Source organism: Rhinoderma darwinii (assembly GCF_050947455.1).
Source record: "Rhinoderma darwinii isolate aRhiDar2 chromosome 5 unlocalized genomic scaffold, aRhiDar2.hap1 SUPER_5_unloc_51, whole genome shotgun sequence".
Lineage (NCBI taxonomy): Eukaryota > Metazoa > Chordata > Amphibia > Anura > Rhinodermatidae > Rhinoderma > Rhinoderma darwinii.
The window spans coordinates 143240-170912 of NW_027461811.1; positions in this window are offsets into that span (position 1 = coordinate 143240).

A 27673-nucleotide genomic window follows, 5' to 3' on the forward strand; every position below is an offset into this window, starting at 1 on the left:
ATCTGTTGCTCAGCGCTGCGGGACGCGATGTGACGCATCCACCATAGTTGAGAGTCTATGGAGGGATGCGTGATGCGTGAAAAGATAGGACATGCCCTATTTTCCCACGGACCCTTCACACGGTCCGTTCAAACAACGGCTGTGTGATCGGCCACATTGAAAAACATAGGTCCGTGGGACGGCTGCTATTTCAACGGCCGTCCCACGGACATTTAACACGTTCGTGTGAATTAGGTCTTATAAAGTAAAAAACCTTTTTTTCCTCAAAATTATTTGTTTTTGTGTCTCCAAATTTGAAGAGCCATAATTTTTTAATTTTTCCGCCGATGCAGCTGTATCAGGGCTTTGTTTTTGCAGGAAGACTTGCAGTTTTTAATGGTACCATTTTGGTGCACATGCAACTTTTTGATCACTTTTTCTCAGAATGCCCAGAAAACAGCAACTCTTGCACTTTTTTTTAAATTTTTTTACGCCTTTTGCTGAGCGGGTTAAAGGGCGCAATAGCTTTATAGTTGAGGTTGTTACGGACGCAGCAATACCAAATGTGTAACTTTTTTACAGGTTTTTCATAATAAAACAAATTGTAAGGGGAAAAAGTGGGTTTTTCATGTTTATTTACTTGGGAATTTCGTTTATTTATTACAAAATTTATTAACCCGTTAGTGACCGCCAATACGCCTTTTCACGGCGGCCACTAACGGGCTTTATTCTGATGCATATGCCTTTTTACGGCACTGCATCAGAATAAAGTAAACAGAGCAGGGAGCTGTCAAATCTCCCTGCTCTCAGCTGCCAGACGTAGCTGAGGGCTGGGAACATCCCTGCTCGACCGGGTGAGATCGACATTAGTATCGATCTCACCCGTTTAACCAGGGGCGTAGCTAAAGGCTCATGGGCCCCGATGCAAGAATTCTTACTGGGCCCCCCCCCCGCAAACGTCTCATGGCCGACGGTCCGCAGCTTTCAGCTGCATCGCTTGGTCTCCTAAGTGACCCAACAATGCAGCACTAGCAGCCGGGGGCGTCACTATGGCTGGGTTCACACACCCTATTTACGGACGTAATTCGGGCGTTTTAGCATTGAATTACGTCCGAAAATGCGGCTCAAAAGCGTTGGCAAACATCTGCCCATTCATTTGAATGGGTCTTACGATGTTCTGTGCCGACATTCAATTTTTTCACGCGCCGCTGTCAAAAGGCGGCGCGTAAAAAAGACGCCCGCGTCAAAGAAGTGCCTGTCACTTCTTCAGACGTAAATGGAGCCGTTTTCCATGGACTCCATAGAAAAACAGCTCCAATTACGTCCGTAATGGACGCAGCGAAAGACGCCTGCACATGCCATTACGGCTGAAATTACGGTGCTGTTTTCTCCTGAAAACAGCACCGTAAATTCAGCCGTAACGGACGCTGCCGTGTGAACATACCCTCAGGGCTTAAAATGTCAGGGGAAATAGCCCCAATACATATGTGTCCGCCCAAAAAAAAATGTGTGTATAGGAGACAGCATAGCATATCTATAGCACTACGACCCTATCAACTATGGATAGGATTAGATACAGTGGCTCAGCAGACAGTATCACACATGATAGGACTAGATACAGTGGCTCAGAAGGCAGTATCACACATGATAGGATTAGATACAGTGGCCCAGCAGACAGTATCACACATGATAGGATTAGATACAGTGGCTCAGCAGACAGTATCACACATGATAGGATTAGATACAGTGGCTCAGCAGACAGTATCACACATGATAGGATTAGATACAGTGGCCCAGCAGACAGTATCACACATGATAGGATTAGATACAGTGGCTCAGCAGACAGTACCACACATGATAGGATTAGATACAGTGGCTCAGCAGACAGTACCACACATGATAGGATTAGATACAGTGGCTCAGCAGACAGTACCACACATGATGGGATTAGATACAGTGGCTCAACAGACAGTACCACACATGATAGGATTAGATACACAGCTCAGCAGACAGTATCACACAAGATACGATTAGATACAGGGCCCAGCAGACAGTATCACACATGACGGGATTAGATACAGGGCCCAGCAGACAGTATCACACATGATTGGATTAGATACACAGCTCAGCAGACAGTATCACATATGATTGGATTAGATACACAGCTCAGCAGACAGTATCACACATGATTGGATTAGATACAGGGCCCAGGTCGCTGACATTGCGTCTCCAGCGCTGGACCCAGGATAGGTAAGAATAATAATTTTGCTTCTTTATGTGTTACTGATTATTTTTTTGTGTTTGTGATTTTTTACAGGTTCGGTTGTTGGACTACGTCGGATTCGAGGACTTCAATGACGGCGTTTTTTTTTATTCTCAATAAAATGGTTAAAGAGGGTTGTGTTTTTTTATTTCAATAAAATATTTTTTCTATGTGCTTGTATCTTTTTAAACTTTATTATCACCGCCTTAGTAATGGCCGCTGGCTGATTGACAACGCCCATTACTAAGGCGAGGCTTAATGTTGGCAGGTGCAGAGGCCAACACTAACCCCCATTATTACCCCGGTAACCACCGCCACCAGGAGTGCTGGGAAGAGCCGGGTACGAACCAGTACCCGACCATCTGTAGTGACGGGCAGGCACCGGGGTGGCCGCAGGCTGGTAGTATTAGGCTGGGGAAGGCCAAAAACAGTGGCCCTTCGCACCCTTGTAATGCTGCCTGCTGCTGCTGTGTTGTATCTGGCTGGTTATGAAAATCGGGGGGGACCCCACATCGTTCTTTCCAATTTTTTTTTATTTTTTTTTAAATGACGTGGGGTCCCCCCCATTTTTCATAACCAGCCAGATACAATAAAGCAGCAGCCTATCATCACCAGGGTAGGAAGGGCCACTGTTTTTGGCCTTTCCCCTCCTGATAATACCAGCCTGCGGCCACCCCAGTGGCCGACCATCACTACAGATGGTCAGGTACTGGATCGTACCCGGCTCTTCCCAGCACCCCTGGTTGCGGTGGGTACCGGGGTAATAAAGGGGGTTAGTGTTAGCCGCTGCACCGGCTAACACTAAGCCCCGCCTTAGCAATGGACGTCGTCAATCAGCCGGCGGCCATTACTAAGGCGGTAGTAATATAGTTTAAAAAAAAACACAAAGACATAGAAAAAATATTTTATTGAAATAAAAAAAAACCCACACAGCCCTCATTAACCATTTTATTGATAATAAAAAAAAAGACGTCATCGAAGTAATCCTGGAATCAGACGTAGTCCAACGACCGAACCTGTAAGAAAACACACAAAAAATGATTAGTAACACGTGTTAGGCTTAGATACAGGGCCCATGTGTGATACTGTCTGTGGGACCCTGTATCTAAGCCTACCACAACGTAGGCTTAGATACAGGGTCCAGCAGACAGTAATCTTATACAGTATAAGATTACTGTGTGCTGGGGCCCTGTATCTAAACCTACAGTGTGGTAGGCTTATATACAGGGCCCATCAGACAGGATCACACATGGGCCATGTATCTAAGCCTACCATGTGATAGGCTTAGATACAGGGCCCAGCAGACAGGATCACGCATGGGCCATGTATCTAAGCCTACAGTGTGGTAGGCTTATATACAGGGACCACCAGACAGGATCACACATAGGCCATGTATCTAAGCCTACCATGTGATTGGCTTAGATACAGGGCCCAGCAGACAGGATCACACATGGGCCATGTATCTAAGCCTACCATGTGATTGGCAAAGATACAGGGCCCAGCAGACAGGATCACACAATCTGTGATCCTGTCCCATGGGCCCTCTAAGCCTGCTACATCGTAGGCTTAGGGGTTGTACAGTCCCTAAACATTAATGGCCTATCCACAGGATAGGCCATCAATAGCTGATGTGTCGCCCGGGACCCGCAAATCAGCTGTTTTGAAGGGGCCGCAGCACTCGTACGAGAGCTGCTTCCCCTTCATTTCACTACTCGCTCACACTGTGAATCGCCGACACGGATTCACAGTGTGACCGGAATGAAGTGACAGGAATGAAGGGGAGCAGCTCTCGTACGAGTGCTGCGGCCCCTTCAAAACAGCTGATTGGCGGGTCCCGGGAGTCGGTCCCCGCCAGTCAGGGCTAACCTTACCTTCCTCTTCGGCCATGCGGCAGTTCTGTCGTCTCGATGCTGTGCGCGGCGCATAGCGCTGTGACGTCATGCGCTGCGCACAGCGCCTGACGTCAGGACCTCCGCTGCCATCCGGAACCAGGAAGGTAAGTAAAGTATGTTACTATAGTAACAGGGGCCCGCGGCCCGAGTTACTATAGTAACTTTTTATTGATGTGGTGCGGGGGGCCGTGGGCCCCCCTGGCTTCGGTGCCCGGTCGCAATTGCGACCGCTGCGACCCCTATAGCTACGCCAGTGCGTTAAACCCTTCAGATGCGGTGCTCAATAGCGAGCACCGCATCTGAGTGGTTTTGGAGGGAGGGAGCTCCCTCTCTCTCCCACCGACACCCGGCGATAAGATCGCCGACTGTCTGTGTCTCCAATGGCAGCCGGGGGCCTAATAAAAGCCCCTAGGTCTGCCTGTACCGAATGCCTACTAGATCATGACGGAGGCATGACCTAGCAGATGCCTGTCCGTGTTAAACGGACTGGCAGTAATACGCTGCAATACAAAAGTATTGCAGTGTATTATAATAGCGATCGGAGAATCGCATATTAAATTCCCCTAGTGGGACTAGTAAAAAGTAAAAAAAAAAAGTTTAATAAAGTTAATAAAAAAAATGTGAAAAAAAATAATGAAAAACCCACTTTTCCCCTTACAAACTGCTTTAGTATTAGAAAACGTAAAGTAAAAAAGTTACACAAATTTGGTATCGTCTGTAACGACCCCGACTATAAGCTATTATATTACTTAATATATATATATATCAGTGTGAAGAGTGGGAGAAGAGGGTTGCATTGACAATCCAACACAATGGGCAGCACTTTGAACACATTTTATAAGTGGTCAGAAACTTGTAAATAACTCATGAAAGAATAAAGTAACGTTAAAACCAAGCACACCATTGTTTTTCTTGTGAAATTCTCGATAAGTTTGATGTGTCACATGACCCTCTTCCCATTGAAAAAACTAAAGTTGGATACAAAATGGCCTACTTCAAAATGGCCGCCATGGTCAACACCCAGCTTGAAAAGTTTCCCCCCTCCCGTATACTAATGTGCCACAAACAGGAAGTTAATATCACCAACCACTCCCATTTTATTTAGGTGTATCCATATAAATGGCCCACCCTGTATATTTATTTGCATTGTGCACAGAGAAATAAGTATTTGATCCCTTTGGCAAACAAGACTTAATACTTGGTGGCAAAACCCTTGTTGGCAAGCACAGCAGTCAGATGTTTTTTGTAGTTGATGATGAGGTTTGCACACATGTTAGATGGAATTTTGGCCCACTCCTCTTTGCAGATCATCTGTAAATCATTAAGATTTCGAGGCTGTCGCTTGGCAACTCGGATCGTCAACTCCCTCCATAAGTTTTCGATGTTATTAAGGTCTGGAGACTGGCTAGGCCACTCCATGACCTTAATGTGCTTCTTTTTGAGCCACTCCTTTGTTGCCTTGGCTGTATGTTTCGGGTCATTGTCGTGATGGAAGATCCATCCACGAGCCATTTTTAATGTCCTGGTGGAGGGAAGGAGGTTGTCACTCAGGATTTGACGGTACATGGCTCCATCCATTCTCCCATTGATGCGGTGAAGTAGTCCTGTGCCCTTAGCAGAGAAACACCCCCAAAACATAATGTTTCCACCTCCATGCTTGACAGTGGGGACGGTATTCTTTGAGTCAAAGGCAGCATTTCTCTTCCTCCAAACACGGCGAGTTGAGTTAATGCCAAAGAGCTCAATTTTAATCTCATCTGACCACAGCACCTTCTCCCAATCACTCTCAGAATCATCCAGATGTTCATTTGCAAACTTCAGACGGGCCTGTACATGTGCCTTCTTGAGCAGGGGGACCTTGCGGGCACTGCAGGATTTTAATCCATTACGGCGTAATGTGTTACCAATGGTTTTCTTGGTGACTGTGGTCCCAGCTGCCTTGAGATCATTAACAAATTCCCCCCGTGTAGTTTTCGGCTGAGCTCTCACCTTCCTCAGGATCAAGGATACCCCACGAGGTGAGATTTTGCATGGAGCCCCAGATCGATGTCGATTGACAGTCATTTTGTATGTCTTCCATTTTCTTGCTATTGCACCAACAGTTGTCTCCTTCTCACCCAGCGTCTTACTTATGGTTTTGTAGCCCATTCCAGCCTTGTGCAGGTCTATGATCTTGTCCCTGACATCCTTAGAAAGCTGAACTCTTAATGGTTGGTAGGGGATCAAATACTTATTTCTCTGTGCACAATGCAAATAAATATATATAATTTTGACAATGTGATTTTCATTTTTTTTTTTAATATAATCTATCTCTCACTGGTAAAATTAACCTAGCCTAAAAATTTGAGACTGTTCATGTCTTTGACAGTGGGCAAACTTACAAAATCAGCAAGGGATTAAATACTTATTTCCTTCACTGTGTATATATATATATATATATATATATATATATATATATATATATATATATATATATATATATATATATATAATATATATATGTTTATACATCCCACTGAAAAGGACATTGGGAGGAGCATTATATCCACACAGAAAATCTGAAGGTTAGTCCTATTGAATGACATGTGGCTAATCCTCATGCAGATCTGCTGCACACCTATGGCACATCCACAACAAAAATGACTCGGATTTAGGACATTTCAGTACCATACTAGTGTATGCCTCCCCAAAATGGTACGTGTAGAAACTACAACTTGTCCTCCAAAAAAAACAAAACCCCTGACTGAAGGGATTGTAGACTATTCAACCTTCCTCTAACCATTAAATCCCCCCCCGCTTACAATTATTTAGGATTTTCTATATCCTTGGATAAACCCTTATCACCCCTTTCGAATACAACCATATAAATACAACTACTTTTGGTTTTCAAAGGCCACAGCAGCCAATTTTATTATCCATCAACATTTAAAACTTTTAAATACAACTAAATAAATAAATAAATAAATAAGAACCTGTTCACATGAGCGCTGCCCTTCCGTTGAAGGTTTCCGTGGGTTTAACCCCCCAACGGAAAGGCAAATGTAAACCTTAGCTTTCGTTTGCATCACCATTGATCTCAATAGTGAAGGAAACTTTGCTAATGGTTTCCGTTTGTCACCGTTGTGAACGGGTTCCGTTTTTTTGATGGAATCAATAGCGCAGTCGACTGCGCTATTGATTCTGTCAAAACAACGTAAAAATCGACGTAAAATTATATTGAAAAATATAATCTTACTAATCGAGCATCATTCTTTAATCTGCAGCTGACCCACGCACTTAAGGTGGTTTTACACGGCCCATCCTGGGTCGTGTAAACGAGCGCCGATCAACGAGAAAGGATTGATAGCAAAATGTTATAAAAAATGACTTAGTCAGAAATTGATAAAGTTCCCCCATTTAATAAAAAAAAAAAAAGGTAGGCAGGAGTAGTAGGAGAATTGGAAGATAGAAGCTGACAAGAGATTATATCAGGGATTAAACATATGGCTTTAAATTCAGCACAAAGACTCTCTCCATTCTATACCATACATAGGTTTTATTATTCCCCTGGAAAATTGACCTAAATGTGCCCAACAAGGCAGCGGTCCCCAACCTTTGTTGCACCAAGGACCACTTTCATGCAAGACAATTTTTCCACGGATCGGCGCACGCGGGGGGGCGGGGGGTTTTGGTTGGATCACACGCATCACAAAACACCCTGCAGACTGCAATTAGATGGAAATAAAGTAAAGTTGGAAACGTTTTTAGGATGAGATCACACGTCGCGTAATTACTGCGGATTTTCCGCAGCGTCATTTGTTTTGCGAAATATCAGAAGCATAATACAGTAGCAGCAAAGTGGATGAGATGGAACAAATCTCATCCACATGCTGCGTAAATACTGAGCTGACAAATGCTCAGAAATTGTCATGCGGTGCAGTTTTATTCCGCAGCAAGTCAATTCTATTTACTGCTTATTTGTTGCGGGTTCAATGGGGAATTCAACCGGGAGGTGAAACCCACAACAAATAGCAGTTGTTGCGTTCATTAGGGCGAAATCGCATCGATTCCACCACAAAAAAACACAACTCAGAAAAAAACAATCTTATACTTACCCAGAAGTCTGTGTTTCTTCCTCCAGGCGAGCATGCTGGGAAGACGTTTCATCCCATGTGACCGCTGCAGCCAATCACAGGCTGTAGCGGTGGTCACATGGGATGAAACGTTATCCCAGGAGGCCGGCCTGGATGACGTCAGACGCCAATCACAGGCTGCAGCTGTCTCCTGGAATGAAATGTCATCCCAGGGGGCTGGCCAGCTAGCAGGCCGGCTAAATGCTGCAGTTTTCCGCAATGGACATTCCAGGCGAAAAACTGCACCACAGTTTGGTGCGGCTTTTCACCCGGTATTCCCTGCAGCCACCGTGGCGGATACCGCGGCCCGGTATCAAATTATCCACGACCTGGTATTGGTCCGCGGCCCGGTGGTTGGGGACCACTGCACTAAGGGACTCAGGGTGCCTGAGATGTGGGGAGGAGGAATCGGACAATTTACATATATTATAGAAAAAGGCCCCTTATTGCAGTATAAACAATTTCTACCTATTTTTATAGGTTCTACCTATAGGACTAATTGGAAGACGGATTAAAAACAGAGTGGTGACTTTTAGCTCATTCAGAAGAGTGTGATCCTCGTCCGTGTGCTGTCCGTTTAAATAATTGACCGCACACGAACAAATGCATTTCAATGGAGCTATTCAGACATGCATGAATTTTCACGCAGCGGGTGTCCGTTGCGTGAAACTCAGTGCATATCCTTTATTGGTCCGTTTCTGCAGACGTTGTCAAATATTGAGGTCTATTGGTGCGTTAACAACACGGACAGCACACGGATGATATCCGTGTGCTGTGCGTGTTTCATGCATCAGTTGCTAAGAAATGCAGAGAAATAAAAAAAAATAGAAAAGGGAGTGCTTGTAGAGGATAATCACGGAGGTGAAAACGGATGGCACACGCAAAGCACACTGAGGGCACACGAACATGAAATGCAGGAAATAGGATCTGATTTTTGTGCACAGAAATCAGACATGCTCGTGTGAATGTCCCTAATTCTATGCTAGGAAGTGAATTGTGAAAAACTGAATAAGGAAAGAGGCTCCGGTAATTGAGATGAGGGTCAGATATTCCGATTTCTCCATCCTCAGAGAGAGGCTGTAAAAGATGTTGGGATAGATGGGAATCTCGGGATATGCCCCAGGAGGAGTATAATATAGTGACTGGGGGGGTGCAGGACGGTAGGGTAGTGGAGATTTTTATACATGATTTTTTTTTGTCTTTTTATTTGAAAGTATGGAGGGGTGTAGTTGTAGGGGGTGGGGGTAATAAGTTGGGCAGTGTAATACACAACTATATAATGGGATTCCTCACGGTCTAGATGACAGATGGACTCCATATTTATTAGGTTTCTGTGATTGTGACACATAGCTGGTCATAGTTTTCTGACGTTGTATTAGAAGTATTCACTTATAGGGGGTTTTGTTAAATCAATAATAATATCAGAGGTAAGAACTAGGTGACCTGAATTAGACGTCTGACAGAGGTCTGTGCAATGCAGTTACCCCTAGCACTATCAGGATATGCTATAACTGGTATTATCCTCCTGCTAGAAGTTACCAATATGAATTTTGCTACTAATTATAATCTATCGTCTGAAACAAGTTGTGCAAAAGTTGTGTATTTATGTAATTGTATAGTACTGTAGTCGGAGTAACCTTATTCAATGTCTGATATATTATGTATTCTATACTTATATTATATGTGTTTGTTTTTTTTACGGAAAATAATAAAGATTTAAAAAAAAAAGAAAAAAAAAGAAAGGGTTAAAATAACTGTTACAGGAAATGTGGAAGACTTGTCCATAGCAACCAATCAGGTTGCTGCTTGCATTTTGAATCCTGCAGTCAGTTAGAAACCGTTGGTACCTGCCATATTTGGCTGATGGTGAATGCTGAAGAAGCAGTGGTTGTTTTCTTCCTACATTTATACAATAACTATTATTGATAATGTTCATGACAATTATCATCGGGAGCATTATTGTAACAATTGCTCTGGGCCAGGCGATAAAAGAAAGTCCAATAAGGGTCCTATGTTCAGACCCCTCAGACAGGGTCTACACACGGAAGGACAACGAGACACAGGTCAGTTGCATTTGGAAATCAGAGACTGAATTTACATTTGACCCAACTTCTACAGTGGATGTGAATGGCCCCCCACCAAATTGTGCCTGGCACAGAAATAGAGAAAAACTATTTGATACATTGGCCTGGTCTGGCACCATAAAAGTCTCCACCACTGTTGATGATACAGTCACTGTACATTGCATCAGTCCCACCTGCTCTTTACCTACTTGTATTCACAAGAAAACCACCATTACGTTGTACAAGCAAGATGTCAAGTTCTTCTTCAGTCCCCCATCCCCCATTCAGCAGTATGAACTTGTATATTTTGGTTGGTGTGCCAAGATGAAGAGCAGTGCCTGGAAATATGAATTTTCCAGCAGGCAAGGTGAGGCAGCGACTGTTATACCAAGCAATTACCACACAGAGATTGAAGACTCGGCTTACCCGGCAGGTCTACGTGACTACTGTTCTACCTACTACAACTACAAGGTCCATGTTAGATATAGCAAAGTGGGAAAATATGTGGCTTCTCTTACTCTCCAAAATAGCATGATGCCCGAGCTGGTTGTGTCTATAGAAGTTGAACGGGCTCTGCTGTATGTACTGAGGGCCACCTCTCCCCTACTTCCCCCTAACACTGAGGTAAAACTTTCTTGGATGTTTGAGCAATTGACAAATAAAGTGTCTGCCTTTCAGCTCACAGATGAAAATAGAATAGGGAATTGGGATGTGGCCTTCACCAAATCTGCAATTAACACCGTGTTTTGTTCATCACCTTTCAGTACTAGTGGACATGGATTTGCAGTTGCACATTTCTTAACCAATGGGAGCAAAATAGGAAAAGTCAATGGGGATTTTTTGTACACCAAAGGTGCTGTTGCCTTGACCGTCAACCTTAAATCTTCATTCTCTATAAAACTAAACCCTAGTATTAAAAAAAGCAACACCTACTACTTTAGTCAAACAAGTGGCCTGCACTTCTCATCTGAGAATAAAGAGGACATGAATGGCAGCGACCACTTTATATTCCTTCAACAGGAAAGTTTTGTATATTTGTTCCAGCTTAAGTTTGTAGATACAGAAAAATTCTCTCTCACAGTAGCCGTGTATTTAAACAGAAAAAGCCTTTTGTATAAGTCTTTAAATGATACGGGTCTGGAGGTTCACCTGTTCAGTAGTGGATCTTCATTACTGTATACATCCATATACATAGTTTGGTTTATACCATTTCAACATCCATCTTTACAGTGTGAATGGACCTTTATACTAGAACTATATGGGTCTAAAAAAAGCTACCTGTTCAGCAATACAACATACACCTATACAGATAAGGTTTCCAATGCAGCATCATTCATACCAGGCATTGTCCTACCATTCAACCCCAGGTATTATGCAGGCTTTGTAGCCAAGGTGAACTTTACTAGAAGTGGAGTGAAGCCTGTCGTCCTAAAAGCTGTGTATGGCAGACATGACAGGAAAGTATTAGAGACCTCGGTATACTGCTACAAAGTCTTCTGTCAGATAGATGAATTCCACATAGAAAGACCTGCACATCCAGCAATTATAGTGTCAACAAGAGGAGCACGTCTTTCCATTTTTGTAGCCATACAAGTAAATTGCTCTGCCATGCAAGGGGTAAATATCTTGTGGAGAATCTATAGCGTTTCCTCAGAATCTGACACACCAGTCTGGGATAACTATTTACAATTGCCACAAGTATTAGCAGTAAATCAAAACAATATTGAAATTCCAGAGTTTTCTTTAAATTATGGGTTTTATGTTTTTAACGTCTCCATTGACATTGCTACTGCTGATGATGATGAAGAGTCCTCACGTGCCAATACAGATTCTGTTGTTGTGGAGGTAAGGGAGAGTGACTTGATAGCTGTCATTTCAGGGGGCTCTTATAGGACTGTTGGTTTCAGTGAAAAGTGGGCTCTTGACGGGCATTCTTCATATGACCCAGATTCACTAGATCCATTTGAAGGGCTGACATTTTCATGGTATTGCTCAAAAACTGCATCTGATTACCAGACTATGACTCTAAGTACAGGAGAAAGCTGTCAGTCAGAACAAATAAGCTTATTATGGGTGAACCCAAGTGCTGTCAGCCAGTCTGTGGAGCCTGAAACCTTACAAGGCAACAGACATTACCATTTTAGACTGTCTGTTAGAAAAGCAAACAGGACAGCCTATATTGATCAGACCGTTTTCATTGCTCCCGGGTCTCCACCTGCTGTCAGTGTTAAATGTATAGAGAATTGTCGGAGAATTTTAGTTCCAACTGAACGATTTTCTTTGTCAGGAAAATGCACTGATTGTAGTAAAACAAGCCGGCCCCAGTATGAATGGTTTATACGTCAGAGTTCAACAGAATTGAGCTTTGACTGGAAGGCAAAGACCACTACTGGAAGGTCTATTGCCTACATGTCCTTCATGGCTTCAGCATTTATAGATATTGCAGATATGTGGTATAGTCTTGATCTAACAGTTACGACTTGGACTGGTGCACCATCGGTTTATAAATACACATTTTATGTTAATTCCCCTCCAAAAGCTGGCAGCTGTAATATTGAGCCGTCTATTGGCATCGCTTTGCAGACTAAATTCATTGTTAGTTGTAAAGGATTCTTGGACAAAAATTTACCGTTACGTTATAAAGTTCTAACAGCTTTAGATAAAGTAAGTTACATAAGTTCATTGCAGCAAAACTCATTAGGTGTAATTATTTATGATGGCTATAACAGTTCCACGTCACCATTGTTGCTGCCAATCGGAGCCCCTGATAATTCCTATATTTTGACCGTATATGTTCAAGTGTCCGATGCTCTTTCTTCATACACACAAATAGCCCTAAGTGTAACTGTGGTCAATTCATTTGAGGATCAGCCAGAAGAATCATCCATTGAAGAGCTTATTTCCCATGCCCATGACCCCACAATGAGATTTTTTCTTGACACTGGAGACTTTTTAAAAACAGGGCATTTTATATACATGATAGCCTCTGTTTTAAACAGTTTTAAGACCGACACCTTTGTACAAGCTTTGATGGATAAGAGAAGTGAATTGAGAGAAAGTCTTCTGAACATGTCATCTAGTATAATGATCACAAACATCATGGCTGTCAACCAAATAATCACAAGTATCAGCCAACTTACAGAAGAGGCCAAAGAAGTGAATACAAAATCTCAACACATTGCATTGACAAAGTTAAGAGAAGTTAGTGTCGCCTTAACCAAGCATAGGAAAGGAATCATTGGTTCCGTAGAGAGCGAGAAGTTAAGCTCTGGTATATTAGAATCCCTGTCCAATGTTCTGAATGCCTCATTAATACAGATGGACAGATTTGCAGCTGAAATACCTCTTCCATCTGTGGACGTGCTTAAGAACACTTTATCTGTACTGGAGACTGTGACAGATGCTGTATCATTTGGGAAAGTTCCTGGAGAAACGGAAACTTCCATGGTAACCAATAATTTTAGGATCACATTAAAAAGAGAAGAAAAATGGGATCTTTCTGGCTCACATAGAAAAACAGAGAATACGTTCCCATCTTTTTTCCTAAAATTACATGATAATGAATGGACTGTACCTGTTGATGCTATTGTAACATATGCGTTTTATGAATTCCTAGAGGATCCTCTGCCGTGGTTAAAAAATGGAAGAGATATTGATACGGTGATAACTGGGTTTTATATGGTAGCTCCAGATGATACAGGAAGGTTAATGAATTTACATCCTACTCAAGTTGATGTTATTATGAAAAGAAAGAATATACCTCCCGTTTTTGATATTTGGGTTTCACCAGATGTTCATAAAACAACAAGTGGAATATTTTGTTTTGAAGTTGACCAAACATCGGAGGCAGAGTGGTTTGTGCAGTTTTTTTATGCAGAAAGCATCATCTTTGATATTTCACTTCACATTGGGGATAATATCACAAATAACCCTGTTGCATTTTTCCGTATTCCTAATTCAGAAGAGCAAGCAAAAACAAGCGAAGACGAAAACATAAAGACTTGGAATTCCAAAATGATTCGCATTCCATTGGAATCTTTCCCTGAGATCTCGCTCATACACAATATTACAATTGAACTGACCACTACATTTGTTGTTTGGCGCAAAACAAAATTATTGCGCGCATCTATCTTTAATATTGCTTGCTTAGACTTTGAAGACATGGGAAATAATTGGAATGAAGGGAACTGTAAAGTAGGTAATTTTTCAAACAATACAGTGATACATTGCATTTGTGGGGGTTTGACAAAAGCACAAAGACGAAATGTGCCCTTTCTGAAAAAAAGACACACATTTCTATCAGCCAGAGTATTCGTTCTGCCTAATCCAATAGATTTAACGAAAGTTACTGTCCGATCTTTACAGTCAAACTTAGTGACATTGCTTTCTGTTCTTGTCATTTGCGTTACTTATCTGGGATTGTCTATGTGGGCGAGAAAAAAAGATATAAGTGACCAGACAAACCGAGATGCAATAAGGTTACCAGCCAATAGCCCAGGCCATGAACATCGTTATAGTGTTACTATTTATACTGGCAGTGGCTTTGGATCTGGTACCACAGCAAAAGTGTATTTGGAAATTATGGGCACAGAGAGAAACCACCGTGTATTGTGTTTAACATTCCCTGGCCGTCAGTTATTCAGACGAGGAGGGATAGATACATTTATTTTTACTACTAGCTACCCCTTAGGAGACATATCTAAAATCCGAATATGGCATGATAATACTGGGAATTCTCCTGGCTGGTTCCTAAGCAGAGTTAAAATTGAAAAAATGTTTAGTGACCAAGAATGGTTTTTTGTGTGTCAGGCCTGGCTTGACGCTGAAAGACATTATGGATTAATACATAGATCATTCTCTCCTATGAATACTCAACAGCCGCTAGAAAAATCGGAATATTTCTATATTATATTATCTTGCCGGCTCAAAGAAGAACATTTGTGTTTTTCCGTTTTCCTCACTAATTTGCCATTAGCTTTGACCAGATTTCAGAGACTTTCGTGTAGTTTTGTGATTCTCATGTGCAGTCTGCTCATCAACATCATTTTTTTCAACGCAGAAAAAAGTGAAATCGATGAACCCGAAATCCAGGTTATTAGATCTTTTATGGTGGGACTTCAAAGCTCCACAGTTATGTTTTTTATAGAGTGGCTAGTAGATAAATTAATACCATTTTCTGCACTGACAAAAACATCTTTAGTAAGTGACACAGCAAACCAGGATTCTTCTGGAGATGGAACAACGGAAAATAGTTCAGAAAACATAGGAATGGAATCTCGTGTCACCCCCATGGAATGTTTACCCACCAGGCAACGCATGTCACATAACAACTGTGTGCTCCCGGAAGACATAGCGAATCAAATAGATGTATTAGAGGATAGTGATACATGTACTGAAGAACACCCTGAGACACAGCAAGAAAATGTCATGTTAAAAACATGTTATAATGTGTGTAACCATCTGAAAGGAGCTTCATGTTTTCTTGTGGCTTGGGGGTCTAAGTATGTTGTGTGGGGATTACTTTTTAGCATGACCATTATATCAGCAGTACTCATTATATTGTATGGCTTGTCATATGGGTTTAATTTGTCAATGATGTGGCTGACCGCGTCTGTAACATGTTTTTTCCAAAACGGTTTTCTCCAAATTGCCAAAACTGTATTCTTCAGTTTAATTTCCTGCATTAGGCCAAAATATTGCAAAGACATCCCTTGGCCATGTAGACATATGTCAAAGAATAGTGTACTAGAAATTCAGAGGTGTTACAGTTAAGAAAAATGTTGCATTTCACATGTTTAGCACTTTGAAACATTTATCAAATAAAAAAACAAAACGCTAATAATTCTGAAAAATGCTCTAAATAAAAAAAGTTAGTTTATCACAGTCTGTGAATGGATTATTTTTACGTTTAATCGGCTGGAAACAAAATGTATTTCTGCCCAAGTATAAAAACACTGGCATGGGGTGGGTGTAGCCTGTATAACAACAGATTAGTTATCTCAGTGCTTTGGAACATGTGCTTTAATTCCAGAAGGTTTCGGCTAAAGCTGACTTTACACCTTAAATGGATATTCCCAGAATCTTCAATTATCACCGATCCACAGCATTGGGGATAATTGTCTGATCGCTGAGCGCCCCAGCCCTGGGACAACCAGCGATCTTAAGAACGGGAGTTCCGAACCCCCAGATCTTCCTCAATGCTCGACTGTAGGCATTGAATGGAACGGCTGTCCAGCGTGCGCTCTGTGGCTCTATTCAAAGTCCATGGGAATGACGGAAACAGCCGAGTAAAGCCCTTGGCTGTTTCCATCAGTCTCATAGACAGTGAATGGAGCGGTGGATGTACGCAGCGCGACACAGCGATCTTTGGATGTGTGACCTGTATCGTGTGTAGCCCCAGCCCAATTGACAAAACTGACAGTATATAATGATTAAATGATGGGCATAAAAGACTGCTCATGGAGATACAAGCTTTAGGCTGCGTTCACACGTAGCATCCACAGCGCAGCTGATTGGCGGATGGCGAGCTTTTCGACAAAGTTATTATTTTGGTTTCAGGACTTTGTATATGCAATTCAGCGTTCACTCAAAAGTTTAAAATATTTCACTCATGTAAGTTTCATAGGCTGTGGATGGTGTCGTGGTTTGACAGCAAAACAGCAATTTTACCTGAAAAACTGCGCTGCCATTAACAGTCATTAAAAAAAAGTGCCATTTTTTTAGTATAATCGCATGTGGGCGCAATTTATTGGTCACATCACCCTGCTGTGGCCGCTATGTGTGAACTCAGCCTAAGGAGCTTATCTGAGCGAAATAATTTTACCCATTTAACCATTGAGTGAATACTGAATTACACATACAAAATCCTAAAGCGAAAAAAACCTTGCTGAAAAACATGCTGGCCTGCCCCACTTTTTCAATGGAAGTGATTGTTTGTTTTTATTGATATCATTTTTCAATATAAACCCCTTCCCAACATTTGTCGTATGGATACGTCATGGAAAGCCAGTGCTTCCTGTATTTTACCGTATTCATACGACAAATGGATGGCACCGGCTCAGAAGCCGAGTCGGTGCCATCATCGCCGAATGTCAGCTGTGTATTACAGCTGACATCCGGCTGGAATGGCGGGGAACGAAATTAGCTTAGATCCGCGGTATTAAACTCTTGAGGGTATGTTCACACGGCTTATTTTTGGAAGCAGAACGCCTCCAAACATCTGCCTATTGATTTCAATGGAAAAAACAGCGTTCTGTTACGATGGGCCGTTTTTTTATGCGGCCGTTTTGAGAAAACGGCCGCGTAAAATAACAGCTGCGGAAAAGAAGTGTATGTCCCTTTTTGGGACGTTTTTGAAGCCGTTTTTCATATACTCTATTAAAAACAGCTCCAAAAACGGCCGTAAAAAAACGCAGTGAAAAACGCCGCGAAAATCAAGTGTGGCTTAAAAAACGTCTGAAAATCAGGAGCTGTTTTCCCTTGAAAACAGCTCCATATTTTCAGACGTTTTTGAGTTTGCGTGTGAACATACCCTAAAGGGACAGTGTCATGATTTTTTTATTATTATTAATTTATGTGTTTTTATTTAATAAAATATTATATTGACATTATTTATTTTTTCACATAAAAATTTTTTTTATTAACACATACACAGATGGAATACGGCAGCTAGAGTGTATACGGCTCTCCTTCATTGTATCCTCTGCTTCTGCTATGTCACTCTGTACTGCGCAGGCACAGTTCAGAGCGACCCAGCATAGAAGCTGGTTTGTAGGTGGAAAGCCGGCGCCATTAGGAAGACCGGCAGCACTGCAGGTAAGGTGTTTGTCCATGTCTGTCTCTCGCGGCCCCCCTGCCACACCCCCCCCCCCTCGTGGTCACCCCCGCACACTTGCTGTAACTGTGTGTGTGTGTGTGTGTGTGTGTATAGCAGAGCTGTATGTGTGTGTGTGTAGCAGAGCTGTGTGTGTGTGTAGCAGAACTGTGTGTGTAGCAAAGGCTGTGTGTGTATGAGAGCTTTGTGTGTAGCAGAGCTGTGTGTGTAGCAGAACTGTGTGTGTGTAGCAGAGATATGTGAGTGTGTGTGTGTGTGTGTGTGTGTAGCAGAGCTGTGTGTATAGCAGAGCTGTGTGTGTGCGTAGTGTGCGCAGAAGAGCTGTGTCCTATTTTTGTGCAACGGAGTATGCAAGGGCGCCGCTGATCCTTCATAGCCGCTTATCAGGTGTTTTGAAGAATCAGCGACAAGCACCCCCCACCACACTCACACACACAAATCCCCCCAAACATGCAGCTGTGCCACACACAACCCCCCCACTGATCTTTTTTATGCAAAATTATATTTTAAAACGCTTGCATAAAGAAGTAACGGCTCGTTTTCCCATTGATATAAATGGGAAGCTTAATCAAGCATTTGCCACCTTGTTTGTGTGTTTTTTGACGCATTTTGTGTGTGCATTTTGGCGAATAATTAGGACTCCCATTGACTATGGGAACATTTGGCGTGTTTTACGTGCATAGTAATTGACTCGACACTTCTATATTTACACAGCGCATTTTTTAAAAACACGTGTGTAAAAAAGCGGGTTGTATATACTAACAGCGCACTTTACCAATTATGTAAATGATAAGTGCAATCAAGCGTTTTTTGATGCAGTCTTTGGTACGTAAAATGCACCAAAAAAATCACGCCAAATACACACCATGTGAACCTGTCAATTGAAAAGTCATTCACTTCACTTTCATCATTTTTAGGGTATGTGCACGCGTAGTGTTTTCAGACACTTTTCGGGCAGTAAACGTCTCAAAAAACGGCTGAAAAATCAGAAGCTGAACGCCCACAAACATCTGCCCATTGATTTCAATGGGAAATACGGCGTTGTGTTCCAACGGGGCATTTTTTTACGCCTTATTTTCAAAAAACGGCACGTAAAAAGACGCCCCACGAAAAAGAGGTGCATGTCACTTCTTGAGCTGTTTTTGAAGCAGTTCTTCATTGACTCTATACAAAAACAGCTCCAAAAACGGCCGTAAAAAACGCAGCGAAAAAAGCAAGTTTGATTAATAAATGCCTGAAAATCAAGAGCTTTTTTCCCTTGAAAACAGCTCCGCATTTTTAGACGTTTTTTATTAAAGGGAATGTGTTGCCAGAAAAACATTTTTTTTTTTTTAATTAAACATTTAGTGTGTAGGTGATTAAACATTGTTCAAATTTTTTTTATTTTTTTCACGAGTCAGGAAATATTATAAATTAATTCTAATTTATAATATTTCCCATTGCTGGTCACTAGATGGAGCTATTCCCAAAATTACAGCATTGCAAAATTGGCTAAAAAGCCCTCGCTCTAGTGAGCTCTCAGCATCCCCCCCTCCTTTATCCTGGCTAGTGCCGGGATAAACGAGGGGTTTGAACGGTCTAACCTCCTACACTGTGTGTCGCCATTTTTTGAGCTAACACACAGTGTAGTAGGTTTACATACAGTAGTAAACGTACACAAACACGAACATACATAGAAATCTCTTACCTGCTCCTGCTGCCGCGGCTCCCTCCGGCCCGTCCGCTCCGTCTGCTGCCGCTGGTCCAAGTGCACAAGTCCGGAAGCCGCGACCGGAAGTAGTAATCTTACTGTCCGGCCGCGACTTCCGGTCCACAGGAAAATGGCGCCGGACGGCGCGCATTTCAAATTGGACTGTGTGGGAGCGGTGCATGCGCAGTTCCCACACAGACGGCGTACATGTTAGTGGATGGAACGGGCCCCGTTCGCAGTCCCTATGGGACTGTGGCTGCCGTATTCCATGTCTGTATGTGTCGTTAATCGACACATACAGAAATGGAAAAAAAAATGGCAGCCCCCATAGGGAAGAAAAAGTGTAAAAATAAGAAAAAGTAAAACACAAACACACAAATAAATATAAACGTTTTTAATAAAGCACTAACATCTTTAACATATTTAAAAAAAAATTGTGATGACACTGTTCCTTTAAGCGTGTGAACATACCCTTAGCCTTTTGGTGTGTCCTATAGCGTCTACCAGCTGCATTGTACAATCACTCCCAAAATGGGAGCCGGACAATGCTTAGCAATTTGAAGACACCTTTTCCTGGCTTGTAGACAAAAATAGGGAGGGGGGTGAGATTCCCTTACACATTTACAGCAGCTGTGAGTCAGCTTGCTTTACCTTATTCACCTTGCTGTAATTCTGGGAAGTACTCCCTCTGGTGGCCAGACATCCACCTGTAATGGCAGGAACTGGAGCAAGCTCCGATCCCTGCCATTAACCCCTTAGATGCAGCGATCGCTGCATCCTTGTGGTTGGCGGCAGATCGGCAGCCCTGCCCTGCAATCGCAGGGCCCCCGACTGCTGCTATGGCAACAGGAAGCCTAATGATGGTCTCCTGCTCTGCTATTATGTAAGCCGATTAGGCCCCGCCCGGAGGCGAAGCTTAATCGATTTGCTGTTAGTGAATGACTGACAGATCTGATACATTGCACTACATAGGTAGTGCAATGTATTAGAAAAAAAAAAATCAGACAGTTGGACCTTCAGGTCCCCTAGTGGAATTTAAAAAAAAGTGTCAAAAAAGTTTCAAGTAACTGATACCATGTATGTCTTTGTTCATATGAAAAAAAAAATATATATAATTCAAAAAAAAAAAAAAAAAAAGTTTCAAGTAATAAAATAAAATGCAATCGTCCTTTTCCCTTATCAAGGCCTTTATTATTTTTAAAAAATAAATAAACCACACATATTTGGTGTCGCCGCGACCGTAACAACCTGAACTATAAAAATATTATGTTATTTATTCCACGTGGTAAAAAACCCATAAAATCTATACCAGAATTTCTGTTTTTTGGTCACTTTGACCTACAAATATTGGAATAAAAAGTGATCAAAAAGTCGCATGTACCCAAAAATGATACCTATAAAAATTATAGCTCGTCTTGCAAAAAAAAAGCCCTCATACAGCCCCATCGACAAACAAATTAAAAAGTTATGGTTTTCACAACTTGGCGACAGAAAAAATACATTATTTTTACAAAAGTAATTTTATTGTGCAAAAATTTGTAAAACATAAAAAAGTGCTATAAATTTGGTTTCGCCGGAATCGTACTGACCCGCAGAATAAAGTTAACATGTAATTTATAATGCATGGTGAACGCTGTATAAAAAAAATCCTAAACAAACTATGCCAGAATTGCGGTTTTTGGTCACCTTGCCTCCCAAAAAATTAGATAAAATATTATCAAAAAGTCGCATGTACCCCAAAATGGTACCAAATACAAACTACAGCTTGTCCCACAAAAAACAGCCCTCATACCACTGCGTCTATCAAAAAATAAAATTAGTCAAGGCTCCAATAAGTCAGGAAATAAAATATATGCAGTTGTGCAAGCCCGAGGGGAACATTTCTTCGATTTTAAGAGGCAAAGAATCAAGGGCCTAAAATTAGGGAGCCAGGAAGGGGAAGGCCCAAACATATCTGCTGGGGTGCCCGTATTATACCAGGACAACACTTCCCAGCAAAATTCCCCAAACTGCAAAGGTGCCGAGTGTGGACCAAAAGGGGGATAAGGAAGGACATATATCAGTGCGACACCGGCCTGTGCAGAAAGGATTGTGTCACAGCATAACACACATCTATGGATTATTTTATTGTTTTTTTTTTACCCCATTATTATACCACCTGACTATGCCCCTGATGTACTTTGCCCAGCTCACATATGCCCCACTGTGAAATTAATCCCCATCACTCTTGAGTTCCTTTTCTCCATAACAGAATTTGTCCAGGATTCATTCATATTTACAAAAATGACCGATCGGGAGAGATTGCACATACAATGGTTTGATGTACAGAAATCTAAAATGGCTGTGGACGGAGCCTTTATTTATAGGTTCATGCTTTCACTTAAGACACAACCAATCAGATGATGCCAAGTACATATAGGTATACACCCAACAATACTTCCATATAAGGTAATGACTTTCTTCCTGGTACTCATCTGTTTGGAATGCCAGATGATGTCATCTTTACCCTATCTTAGGGAATAAGGAATGCATTCATTTAAGAGAAGATTAAAAACATATCTAATACACATCTAATACATATCTCAAACAATATAATGCAGTCATTTTGTATTGATAATATTAATACAAAATAAATCTAACAGGTATTAGATTTATTACTGACAGTTCCCCTCTTTTTGACAAAATACTGCATCCAACTATTCTATCCCTATGGGAACCGATATCCTCTGAAGGTGAAAACTCGGATCCTCCTATCCCTTCCTAACCTAGTATGGTGTCCATTAGATTGGGGAATCTACCTATCATGAGTTACAGCTGAAACTGTGGTATTGTAATGACGGGGTATTGAGACAGACAGGTGAGCCCTAATCACCTGCCACTCAGTCCCTGCCTACTTGCATGGCCCGTCCTAGGCGACGGCGTACAACTGAGCGACAGTCCCTACGCTCAATATGTGTACGACAGACAAACAGACAAGGGCACACAGAAGCTAAGGGAAATGGGGCAGTTGCCCATGGCAACACCGTGAGCAACAGGAGTAGTGAACAAGCCGAGTCAAACCAGGAAACGTAGAGCAGGAGCGTAGTCAGTAAAGCCAGGGTCAAAATGAAGCAAGCTCAATAATAATAGCAGGAGCAGCAGAGCCAGGAAACAGGAAAGAATCACAGGCAAAGACAAGCAGGAAATGCAGGTATAAATAGACCGAGGGCGGGCACTAGAACCGTCTGGCCTTGCTGTGATAGGTTATCCCACGCCTGAGCCTACCAGCCTGAGTGGTAGCAGATCGAGTCACTCTATCAGACCTAGGAGCAGGTGCAGACTGATTACCCACGGGCGTCGACACAGAAGCTGTGTCTGGCAGATCCTTTACAGGTATATCACGGATTACACGGGTAGCCACATAAACAGAGGGATCATCAAACATGCCTTGAGATCCTTTCCCACAGATCATCTGTAAATCATTTACCTAAGAGTGGGGTGTTCCTGGCCACACAAATCTATTCCTAATTATCTGATTCTTTCCTAACACCACCACGATGGACACATATGTCGACCTGAGAGGGGTTTCATCCATCACAGTAGGCGCATATCCATCCATCATCCTTGATGAATTGAGGCGTGGGAACTGTTACTGGAAGCAGGGATGTAGAAGTTATTTTATGTCCCAATGTTTCTCCTTTTTCTACACATAGAACTTTAATCTGCGTTGGGTTTTTATAACCATTACAACACTCCGTCATCAGCATAAAAAAATTAGTTTGACAATCAAATAAATCAGTATTCCTATAATAAATACCTATGTAATATTCCATAAAACTGAACCTATTCCCTTAAACCAGTTAGCTGGGTTTAGCCAACTAAGCAAATCTGAATTCCAGTTATCCTGAGAGTTATTATCCTGCTCGATATCATACGTGACTTGCAACAGGCCAGAGGGTTCTATATAATGGCAGCAGGCAGGGCCTACTATCTGACACATACCGCCTTGGGATGGTATGAGATAGTCCAGGACTACAGCATGCTGGATAGTTACTAAGATAAGCTGACTGGTAAATGTGCTAGTTATATTTAAAGCATCAAAAACATATTCTGTAATATTGTCAAATAAGTCAGCAAGCTTTTCAATATTATGTGCATTTCTTACAGATAGCCCTACTAGTATGAGTGATAGGCCTAACTTTTCTTGCCAGGGAACATATACTAGGGATTTAGCCTTACTCGGGTTAGCTTCCCTCTTGAACAACATATGGTTTGATATGTTACTGCAAGGATAATCATTATCTTCCCATACCCATGTGGCTGACTGGAGTCTAGCTAATGTACAGGTTCCTTCTGCTCCCATAGGTATCCATTTATATGCATTATTACCACACTATATAGATATCATCCGGAAGCTTAAAGGCGCCACTCCTATGATGTACCATCATATCTGCTAATTCCACAAGTCTTAGTGAATTATGGAAAAGGCACCAGGGTTCACTAGTCTTGTTACCCATGGGGCTATGATATCTTTCCTGTCTGTATATGGAAGGATCACTTTGATTAGAATTATCCCCAAGATCAGGAATAGCTCCCCTTTGGGTACAGGTGGTATTTTCTCTTTTCGTAAAATGTTATGCCCATCCACAAGCTTAATCATGCACATACCAACCTAAACAGTCATTTGAATGTGGCATGTGACAGCCTAGATAACCTGAGGCCTTCTGAAAGCTAATTTTCAATTTACTACTAGTAGTATCTCCCAGCTTAAGTGCCATCATATTGACCCCTTTCCAATTTCCTGGGATTCCTTATCTGTAGTCCATCATCCACGGATGCACTCTTTTAGTAATGTTGACCACCCATCAAGGGTCAAAAACATGCCCTACTATTGTATGAGGGATGCTGACATTCGTCCACATATGGTAATCGTACAATGTCAAGTTCCAACCATCGGACACAAGTTAGTCATTTTTTACGACAGTCTGATGATATTTGATAATCTTGTCTCAATTCTCCTTTGGGATTTAAGGATGTAATACATTGGAGTAAAAGATAGGTTACAATGATGAAGCCTCGGGGTTCAGAACCTTCTTGCAGTGACCGGTAAATATCCAGGAAGCTTTCCCTTCAAGTTTTACCGAAGTGGAAATGGTCAGCTGGCTTGATACGGTTCGTTACATCCGGGCTCAAGAGTTATCCAGACGTGTGTCTTTACCATTATCCAATCTCTGGGCTTAACATAAAGAGACCCTGCAAGGAAATCTGGATCTGGAAGGGAACCATAAACACGATAATACAAAGAAATTCTATTTTTATTCAGTGCTCCCACAAATGCAGTAAGATCTTTCTGTTTGGAGTGACTCTGACTGAGTGTAACGCTATTAGAAGGCATTCTGTCCATGTTTTTCCTGTCTCAGACATTGCCTTTTGAATTTTTAACTTCAGTGTACCAATTCATTCTTTCTACCGCCCCACTACGCTGGGGGTGATGGGGTTTATGGAACGTGTGTTCAATGTTTAATGCTGACATTACTTCTCTAAATATTTCCCCTGTGAAATGTGTAGCTGGATAATTTTCTATGGTTTCTGCAACACCAGACGTACATATCACTTCATTGCGCAGCTTCTTAGCCGTGTTTTTGCATTGGCTGTTGCCACACATCATGCTTCAGGCCATCCTGAAAAGATATCAACACAGACAAGGACATATTCATACCTACCAACCTTGTGTAGCTGTATGTAATCAATCTGCAGTCGCTGCAATGGGTACAATGGCCTTGCGGTATGCTTCTCGGGAGCTTTTACTGTTCTCCCTGTGTTATGGCCGGCACAGAGAAGACATGTCTGCACATATCGGGTAGCAGTGTTGTTGTACCCAGGGACAACCCAGAACCTGGAAACCAAACTTACCATTGCATCCATGTGTTGGTTCATCTGTCATCATAGGGTATTGGACCAAAGGCCGGCTTCTGAGGTTCCCCATACACCGGAAACTGGGATACGCCCCCTAACGCCTCTTGGCCGCTTGCACCGCCTCCTTTACAGGAGACGGCGTCCGGCGCCATCTTGGCCACATTAAGTATAACCGACACCATTTTATTCTGTCCGCTTTCCCGCTCCGACCCCACTGTAGAGGCCGAAGCTGGGGGATTTGCGGGGCTTGCGTCCCGAACCGAGCTCTCACCTGGTCCGGAATGCAAGGAAGACAGGTAGGAATACTTATTGGATACCCCACCTGTCTTCTTCCGTCTTATCTTCCATAGCTTTTTCTTTTGCACTTTGTCCTCCTCTGGTGGCAATGAGCTCCAAAACAAATGTTCTGGAGGGACACTGGGGACTCCTGCAGCCGTATTTGCGTGAGCAACCCCCGGGGGCTGCTCACTGCCCGATTCAAAGTTTTGTACACCTTGGCTGCAGGAAAGTTCCCCATTTGCCCATCCATTACTGCCTTCCCAGGGGGCCTCCGAGCCCGTCTTCGTCCCCTCCCGGATTGGCATCCTCTCCACCTCCACACTCTCCTCCACTTCTGCGGCCTCCACTTCTGCGGCCTCCACTTCTGCGGCCTCTGTAATCCTGGCTTCCTTTTCTGCAGCCTCCGATGCCTCTGCACTTTTAGCAGCCTCTCCATTTTTCCTTTCTTCTCCTTTGCAGGGGGTTTGGTTACATTGCGTGGGGGACGCCATCAGGGAAAACCTCTCGTCATTCTCCAGCTTCTCCCCGAAGGCTCCCCCACCGGCCACGATCTCCAATCTCCTTTCCTCCACCGCCTTGACTTCCTCCAGAATTTGTTTTACCTGGAGACTATACCGGGACCTCTTGGCGCCTGTTGTTTTCGCGGCTCGTCCCCTGGCGACTGCCAGATCTTCCCGTAGCCGCCGCAGGGACTTACCGAGGTCCCGGTATTCTTCCAGTCGGGCAGCTAGGCGGGAGCTGAAGGTTTCCACCGACTTCCCCGACCGCAGTAACCCCCACTCCTCGACCGTACTCTGGTCCCTGGGTCGGGTATCTTGCCTTGCTGGGCCTTCTCGTCGGGCCTTCTCCTGGGCCTCCACCTGGGCGTACTTCCATCTCCTCCTCCACGTCTCTCCTCTCGACTCCTTCCAGAGCCCCAGCATCAGGGGGGGCCGCACAGATATTTCCACGGGATGACCTTCTCACCCCTGATGCTGGCTGCACCTTCCCAACAGGTTGGGAAGACCCTCTACCCCCCGCCTGCATGCTCAAGGGGGTAGAGGTCTGAGGCTCCATGTATGAATGGAGCCTCCTTCACGGACGTTTCCTTAGCCCAGGCAGGTGATATGAACCTGGGCTGGTGAAAAAAGGAAACTCCCTCGATCCTGGGTGTGGTCCTCACAGATCAGACACAGCAGCAGCACTCAGACACAACCTCCCTCCTCATTAGTCACTGCTGGTACTCTTTTAATAGAAAAATATAAAACATTACAAAATATACAATATTTGCAAAACACAACAAAAAAAATGTATGTACATTTCTATACATCAAAATTAATTTACCCAGCCTGGCCATTCTTACATACATCCCCATGCATACATAACTATAATCCCATACTCATTCATACACACACCTATACCCCCAACCCAAACCCAAGGAAACATAACTATAACACTATATACGGCATACTTATTATAACATACTCTTATAACCTTGTGCCAACCAATGGCCCCCTAAAAACCAAAATCACCACATATATAAAACAAAATTAATAATAATCAGACTAATAATAGAAACAACAAAATAATAATAATAAAATCTAAAAAAGAAAAAATTACCATCCCGTGGTGCACTTACTTCAGTGCACCATGTAAATGAAAAAAAAGTACAAAACCCCCAAAAAAT